Genomic DNA, 17,008 nt, shown 5'->3' with positions numbered 1-17,008 from the left:
CAGGGCGGCGTGGTCCCGGGGCCCTGTCTCCAGCCTGGAAATTCTGATGCCGGGAGAGGTTCCCAAGGAAAAGATGGCTCACTTCTCCCATACTATAGCAATGCTAACTAGACCCCTTTATACCGATCCGTGTTAACCAGGATCAAGAGGCTGGAACAGGTGGGGAAACAGGAGTATTTATCCACTGTCCTGAGAGGGGACAAGACACGGGACTGGGCCTTCCAGTTTGGAGGACAGCTTAGCAATAAGATCAGAATTTTAAATGAACATGCCCTTTGACCCAACCAATTATGCACATAGGGATTTACCCTACAGGCATGAACACAAGGATAAAAGCATATAAGGTGGTTCACAGCAGCATTGTTTGAAATACCAAAGGTTGGAAGCCACCTAAATGCCCACCGTCAGGGAACTGGTTAAATGAAGTATGGTGCTTGCATACCCTGGGATGCTATGCCTCGTGGAAAAAGATGAGGCAGTGTGTGGGGGCTAAACGTCCAAGCTATGGTGTTGGGTGCACAAAACCGGGGAGCATCCTCTGAACTTCTGTCTGTGCTCCCCACTGTGATGATGTTTTAAAGATATATATATATATTCACGTAACCAATACATGTTGAGCACACGCTGAGGATCTATAGCAGTGAACAAAACAGGCTAAGCCGGATTCCTGCAGTGTATGAGAGTGGGGAGGGGTGGGGGTTAACAAATGAAATGCATGAGGTGTGGATAAGTAAGTGCTGTGAAGGAAATGAGAGCGAGGAGTTTAGAAAATGTGAGAGATTGTGCTGTTTTAGGTGGAGTGGTCAGGAAAAGCCTCTTGGACAAGTTGACAGATGAGCAGAGAATGAGGGGAGACTGCTTCAGATATCTGCCAGGCAGAGGGCAGAGAAAGTGCAAAGGCCCTGATACAGGATTTTATGTGGCGTGTGAGCAGCAGTGGGGAGTCCAGTGTGGCTGACGCAGAATGGGCAAGGGGCAGAGTGGTAGAAGGGAGTGTAGCCAGGTTGTGAAGGTGAGGGATGGGGACAACGGAGGCCCTTGTAGGGGCTTTGGCTTGAGATGGCAAGCCAGAGGAGGGTACTGAACAAAAAAAGTGACAGGATCTGACCTAGGCTTTAATAGATCACTCTGACTGCTGAGCGGAGAGAGATGACAGAGGGTCAAGGGTGGAATCAGAGCCCCGGGACGAGGTTGTCGTAATGGTCCAGGTGAGACACAACGGTGGCTGGACAAGAGTGATAGAAGATGTCAAGCAGTGATGTGCTTCTAGGTGTCTTTTGATAGTAGAGCTGATAGAATTTGCTGATAGAGATGTGCCTGGGAGAGGAAGAGGAGTCGGGAGTGACTGTAACTAGAGCATGGAGTTGTCCTTTAGCAGGGCTGGGAAGACGGTGGGAGGAGCAGTTTTAGGGAGTGGGGTGAGGAGTCAGTAGTCTGAGCTGCTGACGTAGGTCAGGGGTTCAGGGGTAATAGAAATGTGAGAGTTGTTTGGAATTTATAGCAGAGAGGCACCCAGAGGGAAACAGCTGGCGCACTTGGATTGAGAAATTTGAGAAGCGTTTACTAAACGGCTTCCACAGAAGTGTATCAGGGGTAGAGAAACCACGAGGGCAATGTAGGGCCCGGGGCGAGTAGCAATGGGGACTTTACCCATTCTTAGTTCTGAAGGGGTGAGAGGAGGAAGTTGCTGGAATCTGGGGGCAGCGCAATGGACAGGACAGCATCCAGACTGCTGTGATTTCATCCGAAGGGAGTTTACTTTTGATATACAAGTTTGAATGTTGCCAACGGATAGGAGCTGAGGCCTTTGGTGGACGAGTGCAGCCAGTCGATGGCAGCCCTACAGGGAGAACGTATACCCTCACCTCGCTCTCCTGCCCGCCCACCGGCCCACACCCTCCAATGACGCATGTCTGTGCTGGCCAGTGGTCAAACCCCAGGGGAAGCGAGGGGGAAAGGGAGCCCACAGGTCACCAGTCACCAGGCACAGAGCTGGGAGGAAAAGGGCGGAGAGTGGGTCTGGAGCAGCGAATGGAAGACCCCTGCCTGGGGCTCAGGGGTCAAGATGATATGCAAAGCTGTGGCTGCAGAAAGGGCCACTTAGTGGTGGACACAGATAGAAAAGGGCGGAGGTCGCTGCCCTGGGGCCATCCGATATGTAGAGACGGCGAGATAAAATAGAACCAGGGAAGGATCCTCCTCCAAAGGATCAGTGAGTGAGATAGGGGAACAAAGGGTGTCCCATGGCCAAGTGACGCAAGTGTGTAGGAGGGGGGGGGGGAGGAAGGCGGAGGGCTGGGATAAAGCCTCTCCCTAGGTCAAGTAGGATGAGAGGTGTACATGTCCGTGTGTGTGCGTGTGCGTGTGTATATGTGTGTGCGTGCATGCGTGCGTGCATGTATATGTGTGTGCATGTGTGCGCGCGCGTGTGTGTGGTGTGTGTGCGTGTATGTGTGCATGTGTGTGTTGTGTGTGTGTTGTGTGTGCATGTATGTGTGCATGTGTGTGTGTGGTGTGTGTGTGTGTGTGTAATGTACACAGACTATTTCTGGAAAGAGACAAAAAAAACCCCAACACCTATTAATAGTGCCTCTAGTAGAGAAACCTAGGGTAAGCAGAAGGAAGGAGATCCAATTTTTCTTTTTTTTTTTCCAGTTTGGATAGTTTTAACCACGTACACATATGAATTTTTCAAATCCACAGCTTTCCCTAATCATCTGGAAGAGGCTTGAGGCAGCACTGGGACTTGGGGAGTCTGGGAGGGCGGGCTGAGAAGAGAGATGACGGACAGATCTCCCTGCTCAGTTCAGCCAATGGCTTTAGGAGCAGTGACATCAAAAATCCGACAGTCCATTGAACCATGTCCTGTTGCTTGCTGTAATCCCTCAATTACCTGTCCACACCCCACCCCACCCCACCCCAGCCTCTGCCCAGCCCAAGATGTCAGGTAAACTCTTCCATGTCTCAGTATCTTTTCAATAATTTTACATGTCCTGCTTTAAGATTCTCAATCTTGTATATCAAAAATAAATCCCCTTCCTTGATGAAACCGTACAAGCTTGGATGTTGTCATCTTGGAAGAGAGTGATTCCTCATAATTCTCTTTCTGATGAAGTTGTGCTTTTCAGAAGGTATTTCTCAGCAGAGCCCAGAATCCTTTGGATGAGAAGCTTTTTTTTTTTTTTCTTCTTTTCGGTTAAGAATCGGCTCCCAGTGGAAATTATTTCAGGATTGTGCACTGATTCTTGTCTCTGTTGCAGATCCTGAGGATGGGGACCCACGTAAGGGTCCCAGGGGAACCACACTCTCAGGCGCCTCAGGCCAACTTCAGGAGGCAGATTCTCAACAGGTGGAGGGATGGAAGAGGAGAGGAGGGGTTGGTGGAGGTGCCACTGGGAAACCTGTGTCCCCTCCTTCCTGGGGCTGCTTTGTTGGGCTGGGAGGGGCTACTCCCAATCTAACAGGCTTACGATCCCCCAACCCCAAAAGGAAGGGCCAGAAGAGGGAGGGGAGCCACCAGCCCATCTCGCCTCTTGGGGATTGCCTGTGACATGCTCAGTCTGGGCTGCACTTCACTCTCCATCTCCCACTCTTAGATTAACTGAAACTTCTCACTGTGCCCTAGCCTTTGAGTCCCTCTGTCTCTGTCCTGCCAGAAAGAAAATTCCAGGAGAGCAGAGACCTTGTCTGTATTATTTGCCACTCATGATCCGTGACTAGAACAGTGTCTGTGTAGTTCAGTAAACAGCACGAGTGAATGGGCAAAACGACTTTTCCACAGTGCAGTCTGTATCTCACAGAAGAAATCTGGAAGGCTCCCCTGACCATCCCTCATTGCACACGCTGTCTCCATCATCTCCTCAGAACAGAGGTCCTGGGCTGGCAGCCTGCGCTCGGTGGTGTACCGGAGCCACAGCTGCCCAGAGAGTGTGCACACCTCTTCCAATTTCACTCCCAGTGCCAGTAGCTTGAAACCAGCTAATGGTGGGAGAATTTACACCATGGAAATTGGCAAACACTGCAAATCATAACTTCTTTTTTTTTTTTTTTAAGCCCAGAGAACTGGTTGTTAAACATTTACTACCAGCATACTGCTGCTTCGGGTCTTGTTTGTGCCACCATAATTCAGACAAGTCAATCTGTCCCTCTGAGCTTCCATTCTCCATGAGATGGAGATCCCGCGGAACCTACAAAACAGGATTGTCTGGAGGATTAAATGTGATTACAATCCTGTAATGTGTTTAGCACAATGTTTGGCTTCTAGTAAAAACACGATCCACTCGAGTATCGTTCCAGTTATCTCTTGCTGCGTAACAAACCACCTGCACAATTTCATGGCTTAACACACATTTATTTTGTTCAAGAATCTATACTATGGGCAAGACTTAGTGAAGATAGTGCATAACTAAAGAGGTATGAAGGCTGGGGATTGGGATCATTTGAAACCACATTCACTCATACATCTGGGATTTAGTGCTGGCTGTCAGCTGGGACCTTGGCTGGGGTTAGAGATCAGAACACCCACACATGGCTTCTCCATGCAACCCGGACTCTCTCACAATATGGTGGCTGGAGTTCAAGGGTGAGTGTCCCAAAAAAGCCAGCCAATAGCTGTATCACCTTTTTTTAACTTACCTTGGATATCACACAGTATCATTTCTTCCACATTTATTGATTAGAAGCAAGCCACTAAGGGAGAGGAATTAGATACCTCCTTCTGATAAGAAGAATGTGAGTTTGTGGACATGTTTTTAAACCATCACAGCTAGTATTATTGTGGCCCTTAGTGTACTCCAGCTTCTAGTAAGTGTATTACCCTCCTTCTTAACCTTAGCTCCCTGTGGGAGAGCAGAGATTCACTGGATCATTAACCCCCCCACCCGCCACCCCACCCCGCTGCTCCCCGAGTGAATTTGGACCCTGTCCACAGCAGGGTTACAGAAGTGAATGTCCTCCTGCAGAAGCTGGCCCTGACATTTGTGCCTCAGTTCCTTTGGATGACATCCCTGGTTGGCCTCATAGAAACTGAGATGAGGGACCTGGGCAGAACATAGCCCTGAGGGCAGGTGGTTTCACCAGCAGGACTGTGACCCCCAACAGGCTGTACTCATTCTGGGGCGACCATGAGGGTAAGCTTATGGCTTCAGTAAACTCCCTCACAAGCCTGCACTGAAGTTAGGATGGCAAGATCACTGTCTGGGAGTCAGGTCAAGGGCTTGTGGTATAATTTCTTTCTTGGACTTGGGTTTCCCACTCTGTCAATTGGGAATCAGTAAAGGTCTTTGGTTGGGCATTTGGAACAGATCATCATATTATTTAGAAAGCTGGGCTCGAAGCCAATCTCTTCTTCTGGCAATGGTTGACAGGGTCACAAGCTGCTCTCACAGGAAATAGGAAAAGACAAGCAGAGAGAAATCTCCCACTTTCTTCTATGGGACATGAATCCATCTCACAGTGTCTTTGAGATCCACAAAGCTGGGGTCCAATCACAGTGAGAGAGAGAGAGAGAGAGAGAGAGAGAGAGAGAGAGAGAGAGTGTGTGTGTGTGTGTGTGTGTGTGTGTGTGTGTGTGTGTGATGATTAGTGGGGAATTTCTCCAGGAAAGACTCAGAAAACCTTCATTTCTTTTTTTTTAAAAGATTTTTATGGGGAATTGGGGGATGGGAACAGCGCTGGGGAATTGGGGGAAGGGGAACAGACAAGTTGCTGTCCTTTTGTTCTTCAGTCTAGTTGTGGAGGAGGTTGCTTCACTGGCCCAAGTTGGCACCATCATTGCGCTCTTCCCGGGCGAGGCAGATCAGTCGCCGGCTTCTGGACGGCCGCTCATGGTGGCTGCTGGCCGCTCACGCTGGCTGCTGGCTACACACAGTAACCCATGGCAACCCACTGCAGCAGGGGCTGCAGCCTACGCCGTTGCCGGGACTCCAGGTTGAGCTGTTGTTCAGCATCTTAGCTGTAGAGGGCAGTGTCACTGGCCCTCATATGTGGGATCCCAACTGGGGCCCTCTGGCGTCCCAAGCCAGCTCTTAACCAACACGCCACTCGGTTGGCCCCAGAAAACCTTCATTTCAATTGAGCACCACACAAGAGCTAGAGAACACGCTGGGAGGGGCTGAGGGGAATAGGGAGGTGCAGAGTGGTCAGGCCCAGCTTCTCAACTGGCCCCAGGCCCCTCCAGCCTCAGCTGCCTCTCCTCTTGTTCCTTTCCTGCCCCAGCTTATGACAGCAGGTTCATGTCCTCTTTCAGTGGATCTTCCAGGTGAGTCTAAGAAGGGCCAAGGCCCCTGGGTCAAGGAGTTCCATCAGACCTTCCAATACAGCCTCCAAGGGCATTAGAACCTCTGCCCATGCTGGTTCCCTCGCAGGGAACTCCAGGACCAACTGGACTGAGCTACCTCTGACCACAGAGGGACCCTAGGCACATCAGGTCCTTCTGGGCCTCAGGTTTCTCCTTTGTAAAATGAGCAAAGTTGTCCAGAGCAGCTTTTCCTACAGTGGGGTTCATGAATCTCATGGCCAGTAAGCATATTTCAGAGCAAACACTACCTTGGGCTCAATTTCCCCAGAAGTGGACCGAGACAGAGATTTAAGTGCAGGTGTTTCACTTGGGAGGTGATCTCAGGAAGCACTAGTGGAGAAAAGAGAAGGTAGATGGCGATGGGAAGGGAACCACCCCAAGGCGTGTTGCTGAGTAATGGCTGCTGTCAGAAACTACGGCTCAGTCCCACTGGGCCCTCTGGGACGCGGTGTGGAACAGCTTCAGAGCACCCCACCCTAGCCCACTAGAGGTCCAAGGCTGCAGCCAGGGGTATCAGCTCCCTGGCACTTCCAGCCTGCCCAGGGTGCCAGCTGAGCATGGTCCTGTGGCCAGAGAAATCCCCCGGGCTGAAAGCCACATGTGTTTTCAGGGAGAGGCCATCAGTACGTGTGAAAATTGTGAGTGTGTGAGGACATGAGTAGGGCATGGTAGGGTCTGCTACACAGACAAGCAATTGTGTTCACGCACTTTTCATAAATGTGAGATCAGCAGTAGTTTCCACAGAAATCCATTACCTTTGTAATAATTATTATGGTCTTGTGGGTATACCTGTGCCCTCACAAGTCAGTCGGCCAGTTCAGCTCAGCTCATATTTAGTAAAGAGAATGCCATTAACTGTTGTTCCACTCGCTAACATATTTTCACGTTATTGCTTATATTTGTTGTATTTTCATTTTATTGTTAGTATCATATGGCAGTATGGTCCCAAATCATAAAGATAGATCAGTAGGTCAAAAGAGGCTCATTAAAGCACAAAAGTACTACTGAAAACAGTATTAAAAAAATGCAATATAAAATGGGATTATGTATACCAGTATAGATGAGGTTGTGGAATGAGATAATTTTATACATATACAAGCAGGAAAAAGTGAGAATCAGAATAGACAGAAATGGGAATGAACAACTGAAAATGGGATTTTGTTAACTGGTAATACATTTCCTCAGGGCCCTAAGGCACCATGTATTATGCAACTTTGTCAAATAGTGGCACAAAGCCCATTGAGACATTTGCATCATCTTCACTGCAGGCCCTGTAAGTTAGTTAGAAAACCAACCAAGGCTCCCAGAATATGGGTAACGTAATAACGTCCAGTGTGATATCAATCCATTTTGTCATGAAAGACAGAGAAAAGATTGAAACCAGAGAAGTACCATTAACGTGGTCTGACTTACAGTGAAAACCAACACAATTCACACTGGGGCTTGTAAACTGAGTCACAGGCTAGCGAGGAATGGTGTGATCAGAGAAAAAGCAGAGGAAGCCCTTGGCAAAATTCCTCGATCCAACAACACTTTTGGATGTCACATAAAATCAATAGCACACACACAGTGTGAAAGAGCGATTGCTGTCCTGAATGAGTGCTAGCAGACAATTGGCTTTATTGTGGAATGAAGCCACTTGTGGCAAGCCTTGTTCATTGTTGATCTAGAATGTATTCCATCCCTTCTTTCTTGCTAACAGACCCGATTTCGATCCATGCACCAAGGTCTCCAGTCTCAAGCAACTGATGACAAGCGACCTCCATTGATCATGACCAGCCCATTCCCCACTTTCCCAGTCTCCCTTGCGGCTATAGGAGACCGTAAGACCCAGTTCTGGCCAATGAAATATGATGGGAAGTCTGCTGAGGGTACTTCTATGAGAACTTCTGGGTTTTAAAAATAAAATAGACATACATGCTGGGACCCCTCATCCCCCCTTCTTTATAACTTAACCATGGTCATGATGTCTGGTGCTGGGCAACCATCTTGCAAATATGAAGCAACCAGCACAAGGTCAAGCCTGGGAGGATTCTAGACACCAGCACTGACATCACTGAATATGGAACGGCTGCCTACTTTCAGGCTTCCTGTGACGGCACAGAAGTGAGCCTCTCTCTGTTTGAAGCCACTCTGTTACCGGTAGTTGAAAGCATTCCTAATGGGCGTACCACTGATGTGTCTGCTCTCCACATATTTTCAGAAAACACAGGAGGGAAATGTTACCCGATGACTTTTTGTTCTATTTATCACTAAATTCCTTTGTAAGATAAGACGAATGAGCTTCTGGATTCAGTTGTGCTTAGCAATGTGGGGAGCCCCAGCCGGAAAAGGAAAGGGACAAGCCTGAGATCAAGCCATGTAGTGCCCTGGTTCCCTGTCCGTGAGTGTCCACACATTGGATGAATCCTTCAATGAGGGGCCACTGCCCGTCCCAAGGCAGCCAGCCCACTCCGCTCAGTTCTCTCCTTCTGGGGCTCCCCTCGTCCTCTTTTCCCTTCAGACCTACTGCTCGTAACAGCTCTGCTGCTGCTCATCCAGGTTACTCCTACACCCACACACATATAAATAGTCTTTTTGTAAATAAGCTTTCCTAAAAATCATCCTAGTTTGAGTGTGCCATTACCCGTTGGTACACTGACGGATCAACCAGCATCAATTCATGGATTTAAAAGAAAACACACAGGGCCGCCCGAGTGGGGCGTTGGTTAAGAGTTGGCTTGGGTCGCCAGCTCTGAGCAGCAGGGCCCCGGTTCGGATCCCACATGAGGGCCAGTGACACTGCACCCTCTACCGCTAAGATGGTGAACAACAGCTTGACCTGGAGCTGGGCTGCCGTGAGTCGCTGGGGACGGCATAGGCTGCAGTGGGCTGCCGTGAGCTACCATGAGTGGCTGGCAGCCAGTGTGAGCAGCCAGCAGCCGGCATGAGCTGCCCGTGAGCCACTGTGAACGGCTGTCCAATGGCCAATGAGTGACTGCCTCACCTGGGAAGAGTGCAATGATAATACCAACATGGGCAAGTGAAGCGACGTCCTCCACAACTAGACTGAAAACAAAAGGACAGCAACTTGTCTGTTCCCTTCCCATGATTCCCCAATAAAATCTTGAAAAAAAGAACAGAAAGAAAACACACACACACACACACACACACACACACACACACACACACACACTCTTGTATCTGAATGCTCACCACTCCCCACTGTATTTACAAAGACCAGCTGTCAGGCAACAATCTGCTCCTGATCTCGATATGTGTAGAAACAAATAGCAAGAAGGGTCAATGCCCTCGATTCATGTCCTCTCTAACTACGTCTTTTCAGACACTGTGTGGAGAGATGGACAGCAAGTAAGAGCAAAGTATGCTGCCTATCGAGGGAAGATATTCACGTGAGGTTTAGATCCACGAGATGAGATACAGCATCCCTTTGTGTCCTAGGTGGCCAGCTCAAGCAGCATCTCAGTGGCATGTTTAGAATCTTGATTACCCTGAACCTTTGGCTTCGGGGCAAGACTAATGCCATTTTTCATGTTGAAGATAAGATATCAAGAATTTAAAGATAGGGCCTGTGGATCCAAGGCTGAGCCTTTGAGAATATGACTCTTTCCCTACATTTGAAGGTTTTGTTCTCTTGGCAGAGAAATAACTCAATATAAAGGCAACCACTAGAAAAAATTAAAAACAGACTAGAAACCTTCAAATCATCAGACAAAAATACAAACACATGTGCGCGCACACATGCATATCAAAGAAAACAAAAAAATACACATAGTAAAACACTGAGAACAGAGGGAGATTAAAATAGAAACCATAGAAGATAAGAGGATAGAATTAAGGCTAATATATCAGTTATATCAACAAATGTAAATAGGATAAGCCCATCCTAATAACGGAAAAAAAGATTCTGACATTGGATGAAAAAACAATGTCCTATTGTGTGTTGTATAAAGGAGATGCATCTTTACCAAAATAACTCAGAAAAGTTAAAAATAAAATATAAACCAAGGTACATAAGAAAATACTGAGCTGAGGCTGCAGTGCTACCATCAGTCAAGGTTAAATTTAAAATAAAAATGTTAAATGAGACAAAAGAAAGTTAAACAAGAGAAAACAGTATCCTCATAAAGAATCTCGTTTTTAGAAATCTCTATACACCAAATAGCATAACTTCAAAATCAAGGGTAAGCTATGACAGTTAAGGATATCAATATACAGAAAATGTAAGTAGAAATTCGACAAAACACAAGAGTGCATTTTGATGAACCCCATCAGCTCATGCCCTATAAAGAAAACAAAAGATATGGAGAAATGTGAAGAATCTGAATCATATTAAATATGATTGAACTTGAGGTGCAAAATCTCAAATAAAATATTAGCAAATATAAATGAATATCTCAAAAGAATCATTCATCATATCCAAGTAAGTTCATCCTAACAGCATCCAGGTGGTTCAATAATATTAGAGAATCTCTAATAAAATTGATGTTAATAGATCAAAGAACTATATAATTTCTTCTAAGTAGATGCCAAAAAGACAAATAGCTCATATCCAGTCCTGCTTAAAACAAACTAAGCCATAACAGAATAGCAAAAGAATGTATAGATAATATGACTGAAAAATGCACAACTATCAGAAACAATAAGAGAATTCAGGATGATGGAGGTTTCCAAGATTATTATACAAAACTCAGTAGCCTTACTCTACTTTAACAAAAATATATACAACTTAGAAAATATAATAGCAAGAAACTGAAGTCACAATAGCACGCAAAAAGGTAAAATATTCAGAAAAAATATTTAAATAACATAAAAAGGCCTTCAGAAAGATCATATTCAAATTATACAGGAAACATTCTATTCTGTGCTTTTGAACAGAAAGACACATTATAAAAATGTCAGTGCTCAATTAAGCTATTAATCCAATGTGATTCTAATTAAAATACAGTTGACCCTTGAACAAACTGGGGGTTGGGGCACCAACCCCTAGCAGTCCGAAAATCTAAGTAAAACTTTTGACTCCCCCAAAAACTTAACTACAATTGGCCCTCTGCATCTGTGGACTGAAAATATTGCTTTCCATCAGCAGTTGTTTGCATCTGTGGATGAGAAACTGAGGATACAGAGAGCAGACTGTATATTTATTGGAAAAAATCCAAGTATAAGGGCACCTGTATAATTCAAACCCATGTTGTTCAAAGGTCAACTATACTAATAGGATTTTTTTGTTTGTCAGGCGGGGAACTTGTCAAAAAATGATATGAAACTCAAATGCGGAAATAAATAAAGCCAGGAAAGCCCTGAAAAAGGAAAGTAACATGATGGAGTTAGACCTGAGATGATAGAATGCATTATGAAATTATAATTTACAAAGCAATTTGGTACCCAAAGATGAAATAGATAATCCAGTGGACCGGAAGAGAAAACCAAAAACAGATCCCAATACATATGAGGATTCAATTTCTGTTTAAGGTAACATTCAAATTAGAGGAGAAAGGTGGTAGGAAATTTAACTAATCGTTTAAGGAGAAAAACATAAAGTGAAAACCCTATTCCCTTCCTTAAGTCAAAATAAATTCCAAATGGATAAAGGATTTATATATTAAAAATAAGATTATAAAACTCTAGAGGAAAGAATAGGTGATTTATTTATATCACGATAGGAAAGGCAGCACACCAAACCCAGGATCCCTAAAGTAAACATTTAAGAAATTTTAAAATGTAAAACATACTATAAAACAAGGTAAAAATATCAGGAATAAGTGTGACACATGTGACAGGCAGAAGGGCTCATTTCCTCAATCCTCAAAGACCTAAAACAACCCAACACAAAATAAGTAAAGAATATAAACCAGAAGTTTAGAGAGAAATACAAATGGCTCATAAAAACCTCAACTTCACTCATAATTAGAGAAATGCCAATGAAAACAGTAATATGTCTTCTTTGTTTCTCCTATCAGATTGGCAGAGGTCAGTAAGTTCGGGAGGGTGTTGGGAAACAGTCATGATCAGATATTACTGGTTGAGAATGAGACTGGTTCAACTTTTGGCAATATCTGTCAAAATCCTTTGACCCAGAATTCAACAGCTCAGAATTTTAATTCACAGATCTACGCTCAAAACTCTTCCAGTTTATATAAACAAGAATGTTCAAGAAATGTGCTTGAAGGTAGTCCCCCTTCCTGGGTTTTGCCCTCCAACGCCTTAGCTCCGTGGCTCTCAAACTTGGATGTGCACCAGAATCAATGGAGGGCTTGTCAGAACACAGGTTGCCAAGCCCCACTCCCAGAGTTTCTGATTCAGTGGGTCTGGGGAGGACCCAAAAATCTACATTTTTAACAAGTTCTCAGGTCATGCTGCTGCTGCTGGTCTGGGAGCCACACCTTTGGAGACTAGGGTGGGTGGAGGGATGGGGGCCTGGAGAGGTGCGTTCCTTTGAGGGGAAGGAGGAAGACATACGGTGGAGAGGAACAGGACTCTCCCCAGGACTGGGGAGGAGAAGAGGTGATGGGGTGGGATTGTCCAGACAGGAATGTTTGAGCACCTTAAGGAGGACAGGCCCTTGGTCCCTGTTCCCAACCTCACTGGAGACCCCTCCCTTGCCTTCAAATTAAGGGAAATGGCAGAGCCACTACCTCCTCTTGGTGAATTCACTGGCTTGGATAAGGGGCCCACTAGCTGTGAGCAGACAACATAGATGGAAAGTCAGAGAGTCAGGCCTCCTGGACAGCGAAAGCCATCTCCATTCCTCATACAAGCCTTGGAGGGGGCTGGTTGGGGCAGCACAAGAGAGAGTGTTCCTGCTGACAGAGGTTGCCAGCTCTCCTGGGACTTAGCTGCTTTGATCTGATTTTGAAAAAAGAAGATTATTTCCCCCCCCCCCCCAACAAATGGTGCTGGGAAAACTGGATATTCATATGCAAAAAATGAAGTTGGACTCTGACCTTGCATCACATGTCAAAATTAACACTTAAATAAATCAAAGACCTAAATGTAAGAGCTAAACCTATAAAACTCTTGAGATGTAAAATACCATGAAGTTCCTTGCACCTAAGAATCATGGTGGAATACAATTTTTACCTGTTACACTAATTTAGATGGAGAGAAACCTAAACAGTTGAACCTGACCTGTGAGAGTCCCAGGTGTCCCACACTGGTCACGAGGCAGGCTTACTGATGGACGGCTGAAAATAAGGGCATCCCTTTCACAATCAGGGCACTACAATTGTCATTCCCTCCCCTCCTCCCTTATCAAGGCAAAATGTTCATACAATGAACAAATCTGAAGGGTAGAACTTGCATTTTTACATATGTACATACTTGTCCATCCATTGCCCAGATCAAGATATTGAACATCTCCAGCGCCCCAGAAGGCTCACCTATGGCCCTATCCAGTCAGCACTCCTCAAAGTAATGTTATCTATCACTGTGCTTTAGTTCTGCCTGTGTTTAAACTTTATTGAAATAAATGGAATCATAGTTATTCCTCTCTTGCACGTGGCTTCTTTTACTCAATATAATGAACAGGAATTCATCCCTGTAATTCCATGAGGCAATGGTTTGTTCTTTTTCAGTGCTGTGCAATATTCCATGGTGTGATAAATCACAATTTGCTTCCACTCCCCTATTGGACGTTTGGGCTGTTTCCAGTTTTAGGCTGTTATGAATAAAGCTTCTATAACATTCTTGTGTCTTTTGGTGGACATCAGCACCTTGTTTCTCTTGGGTATATACTGAGGAGTAGAATTACAAGATCATAGAGTTTACCTATATTTCGCCTTAGTAGGTACTGCCAAATTATCCAAACTGACGTATCATTTCCCCCTCCACCAACAATGTATAATAAATCCTAATTCTCACTCTTGCTACATTTAGTACTGTGTTTTGTTTGTTCGTTCGTTTGTTTTTACTTTTTCCTTTTTAGTTTTTGTGATGGGACTGCATCATAAATTTTAAAAAATATTTATTTATAACTCATAATAATCTGTTAGTTACCTAAAATGGGTGGCCCATGGGTGCCGAATGTTTGAGAAGTTCGTTGGACTCTCCTAAGTTTTCAGCAATCCCCTGAGGGTGTGTGGGTGTGTTCCTGCCTATGTAAGTGCCATAGTCACAGACGGTTGCTGATCCAGACCCCACCCTCCTTGCCTTGGAACAGACCCTTCATTTCCCCACCAACAGGAAGAGCTTACTTGGGATCCCAGAGGGAGATGTTTCCCTTCACCAGCAACATCTGGGCAACATCTGGTGAGCCCATCCCAGGACAGGGAGATGCTTTTCTGGAAAAAACACATCACTTATTACAATAGATTCGTTTTTATTCTCCTATATTCTCTCCTTTTCTCTCCCTCCCCCCCCCAAAACCCATCACTCATTGGGCTCCCTGCTTTAAGCCCCCAATCCAGCCCTTGCCAACTCCCTGCCTTGGTTTCTGTTGGGTCTGGTTTCCCCACTACACAGCTCAGCAGGAATGCAAAGCTAGGTAGCCTAAGAGGCCCTCAGTGAATCTAGTGCTCAGCCTGTCCCAGTTCCCTGATCAGTAGGCAGCGTCTTTGAACTCAAGGAATGTTGAAGCTAGTAGGGCTCTCTGGTTCAGTGTCCCCCTCCCGCACCATTTAACGAGTTGGAAGACTGAAGAAGGAACAGAGAGAGAGAGAAAGAAAGAGAGAGAGAGAGAGAGAGAGAGAGAGAGAGAGAGAGAGAGAGAGAAACTAGAACTCCACTTTAGGTCACAGAGTCCCTTTCTCCTGGGGACCTGGCCAGAGGATTAGAGAGGCAGGAAGGAGGAGGCAGTGGAAGAAACGATTCCTTGGGACCAGCATGAGTGTCTGATGGGGGTGGTGGAGAGCATCATAGTCCTAAGGGCTGAGTCACCTCTAGCAACTGACACTCGGCTCTGTATAGCCTTTAAACTCCCTTCTGAACTGTCTCAGCCACCAGCCATGGCTTCGATGTACCAGCCGTATGCCGACGACCCTTTCATACCCACTTCCAGTCTGCCCTCTCCTTGAGCCCTATGTCCCTGTACACATTGACTAGGTACATTTAATTTACTCAACAAGTTCTGAAGGAGCATTAAGGACAGTCAGACACAACCCCCGCTCTCCCACGGCTCACAGACAACACACAAGGACATACACAAGTAAATCACACAACCAAGTGGGCCCAAGGCAGGCGCAGACTGGAGATCCGCATCTTTGGAAGTTCGAACCAGGGTGAGCAGAACACACCCAAGAGCATTATCAAGGGTGTGGGATGGGAGTATAGAGGTAAGGCTGAAAGAAACGTTAATGAGATACAAAATGCCTCGTGGGTGAATTAAAACTATGTGCAGTTGTATGAATACTGCAAGCATAATGTACGAATAAAAAGAACTGTACACAAATTAAAGACATTAAAATGGAGGAGCAGGGAAGGGAGTGGGGGATGGGAGCATGAAGAGGGAGAGGTGAGGCTGTAAAGGTGGGTAAGGGTCAGATTATTCCAGCTCTGTTGGCCCCAGGGTGTTGAGACATCACCCTGAGGACACTGGGAAGTCGCTGGCACTTTGGATCCAGCTGTCCAGACACCTCCTGCTGCAGCCCCCCCCCCCAGGTCCACACATTCAAGGCACTCAGGGAGGACAGAGGCTGTAGTTTCTCCCAACCTGCTTTTCTCCCATTGTTCCTCCAAGGAAAGGAAAAGGGTGGGCTGACTCCTCCTGGCCCCCTCTACCTGTGGCGGAAGAGGGGCCTTCACCATCATCTTCACCCCAGAGCCATCCAGGCAGCACAGGTCATCCCAGCCCCCACCTGAAGGAAGGTAGAAAGGACTCCTGAGGGCTGAGCTAGTCACTGACAACTCTCATCTAGGACATTCAGAGAAGAACCCAGAATGCAGCGGGAGCAGGACTGGGAGGGGGAGGGTCAGGCTCCCAAGAAGACTCCCTGGAGGAGGCAGTGCTGGCAGAGGCCTTGAAGGCGATGGGGTTCTCTTAGCAGCGAGAGGAACGGCTGCAGCAAACGTGTGAGGGTAGAAACGTGCGGTGGGTAGAGTCGCATCAGCGGTTGGGAAGAGGGGCGGATGGTGGGCTCCTGGGCCAGGACTGGCTGCCAGGCCTGCACACACTTTCCCTTGGACAGTAACACAGGGAGAGTTGGCTCCTAGTCAGGAAAGGCCTAGGCGGGAGCCAAGTGGGCCATTTTAGGTGGCCAGGGTCTGGCTCGGAAGAAACCAGTCCTATTTTTTTTTTTTTTAAGATGGGATGGGGTGGGGGTGGGGTGGGGGAAATGGTTCCAGGAACCCCTAGCTCAGGGCTTCTGCAGGGTCTCTGGCCCGTGCACAAAGGTGAAGGTCAGGTCCGTGGATTACCCCCAGCTGCCACCCTAGGTTCTTCTCCAAGTCGGTTTACTTTTCAGGCGGATCTGGGGATGAGTGGTAGCGGAGGGAACGTTCAGATTGGATTATCGTGGACGGCCTCCGGAGGGGTAGGGCCGAGGGCGTGTAGGAGGTGTGCCGCCGTCCCAACCTGACCCACACCGCGCGCCTCCGTCTACCCATCCGTCCACCGGGGCCGTGGGGTGAGGCGGGGATCTCAACAACCCTGCTCGGCCGGCTGGGTGCGTCCGCGACTTTGCGAAACTGCGGGCACAAGGCTGGGGGAGGGCGGCGGAGGGGGGGGGCCGAGAGCGGAGAGCGGTGGCGGCGCCGTAGCTCGCCGGAGTCCGCGGG

At 46.9% G+C, this 17,008-nt stretch overlaps 1 long non-coding RNA gene across 1 annotated transcript; it reads right to left on the bottom strand.

The window, feature by feature from the left end:
* Nucleotides 1-2,951: 2,951 nt before the first annotated feature.
* Nucleotides 2,952-16,931, bottom strand: LOC109393499 (uncharacterized). The gene is made up of 4 exons (XR_002126273.1): nucleotides 16,649-16,931; nucleotides 15,945-16,089; nucleotides 14,491-14,577; nucleotides 2,952-4,187 (listed from the first exon to the last, which is right to left on the bottom strand). It is a non-coding gene; the product is annotated as an uncharacterized LOC109393499 (long non-coding RNA).
* Between the last annotated feature and the right edge of the window lie 77 nt (nucleotides 16,932-17,008).

Source organism: Hipposideros armiger, unplaced genomic scaffold (genome assembly GCF_001890085.2).
Source record: "Hipposideros armiger isolate ML-2016 unplaced genomic scaffold, ASM189008v1 scaffold_380, whole genome shotgun sequence".
In the NCBI taxonomy this organism is placed as follows: Eukaryota; Metazoa; Chordata; class Mammalia; order Chiroptera; family Hipposideridae; genus Hipposideros; species Hipposideros armiger.
Note: the sequence above shows the minus strand (reverse complement) of the source record. Positions and strands in the feature narration are given on the sequence as shown.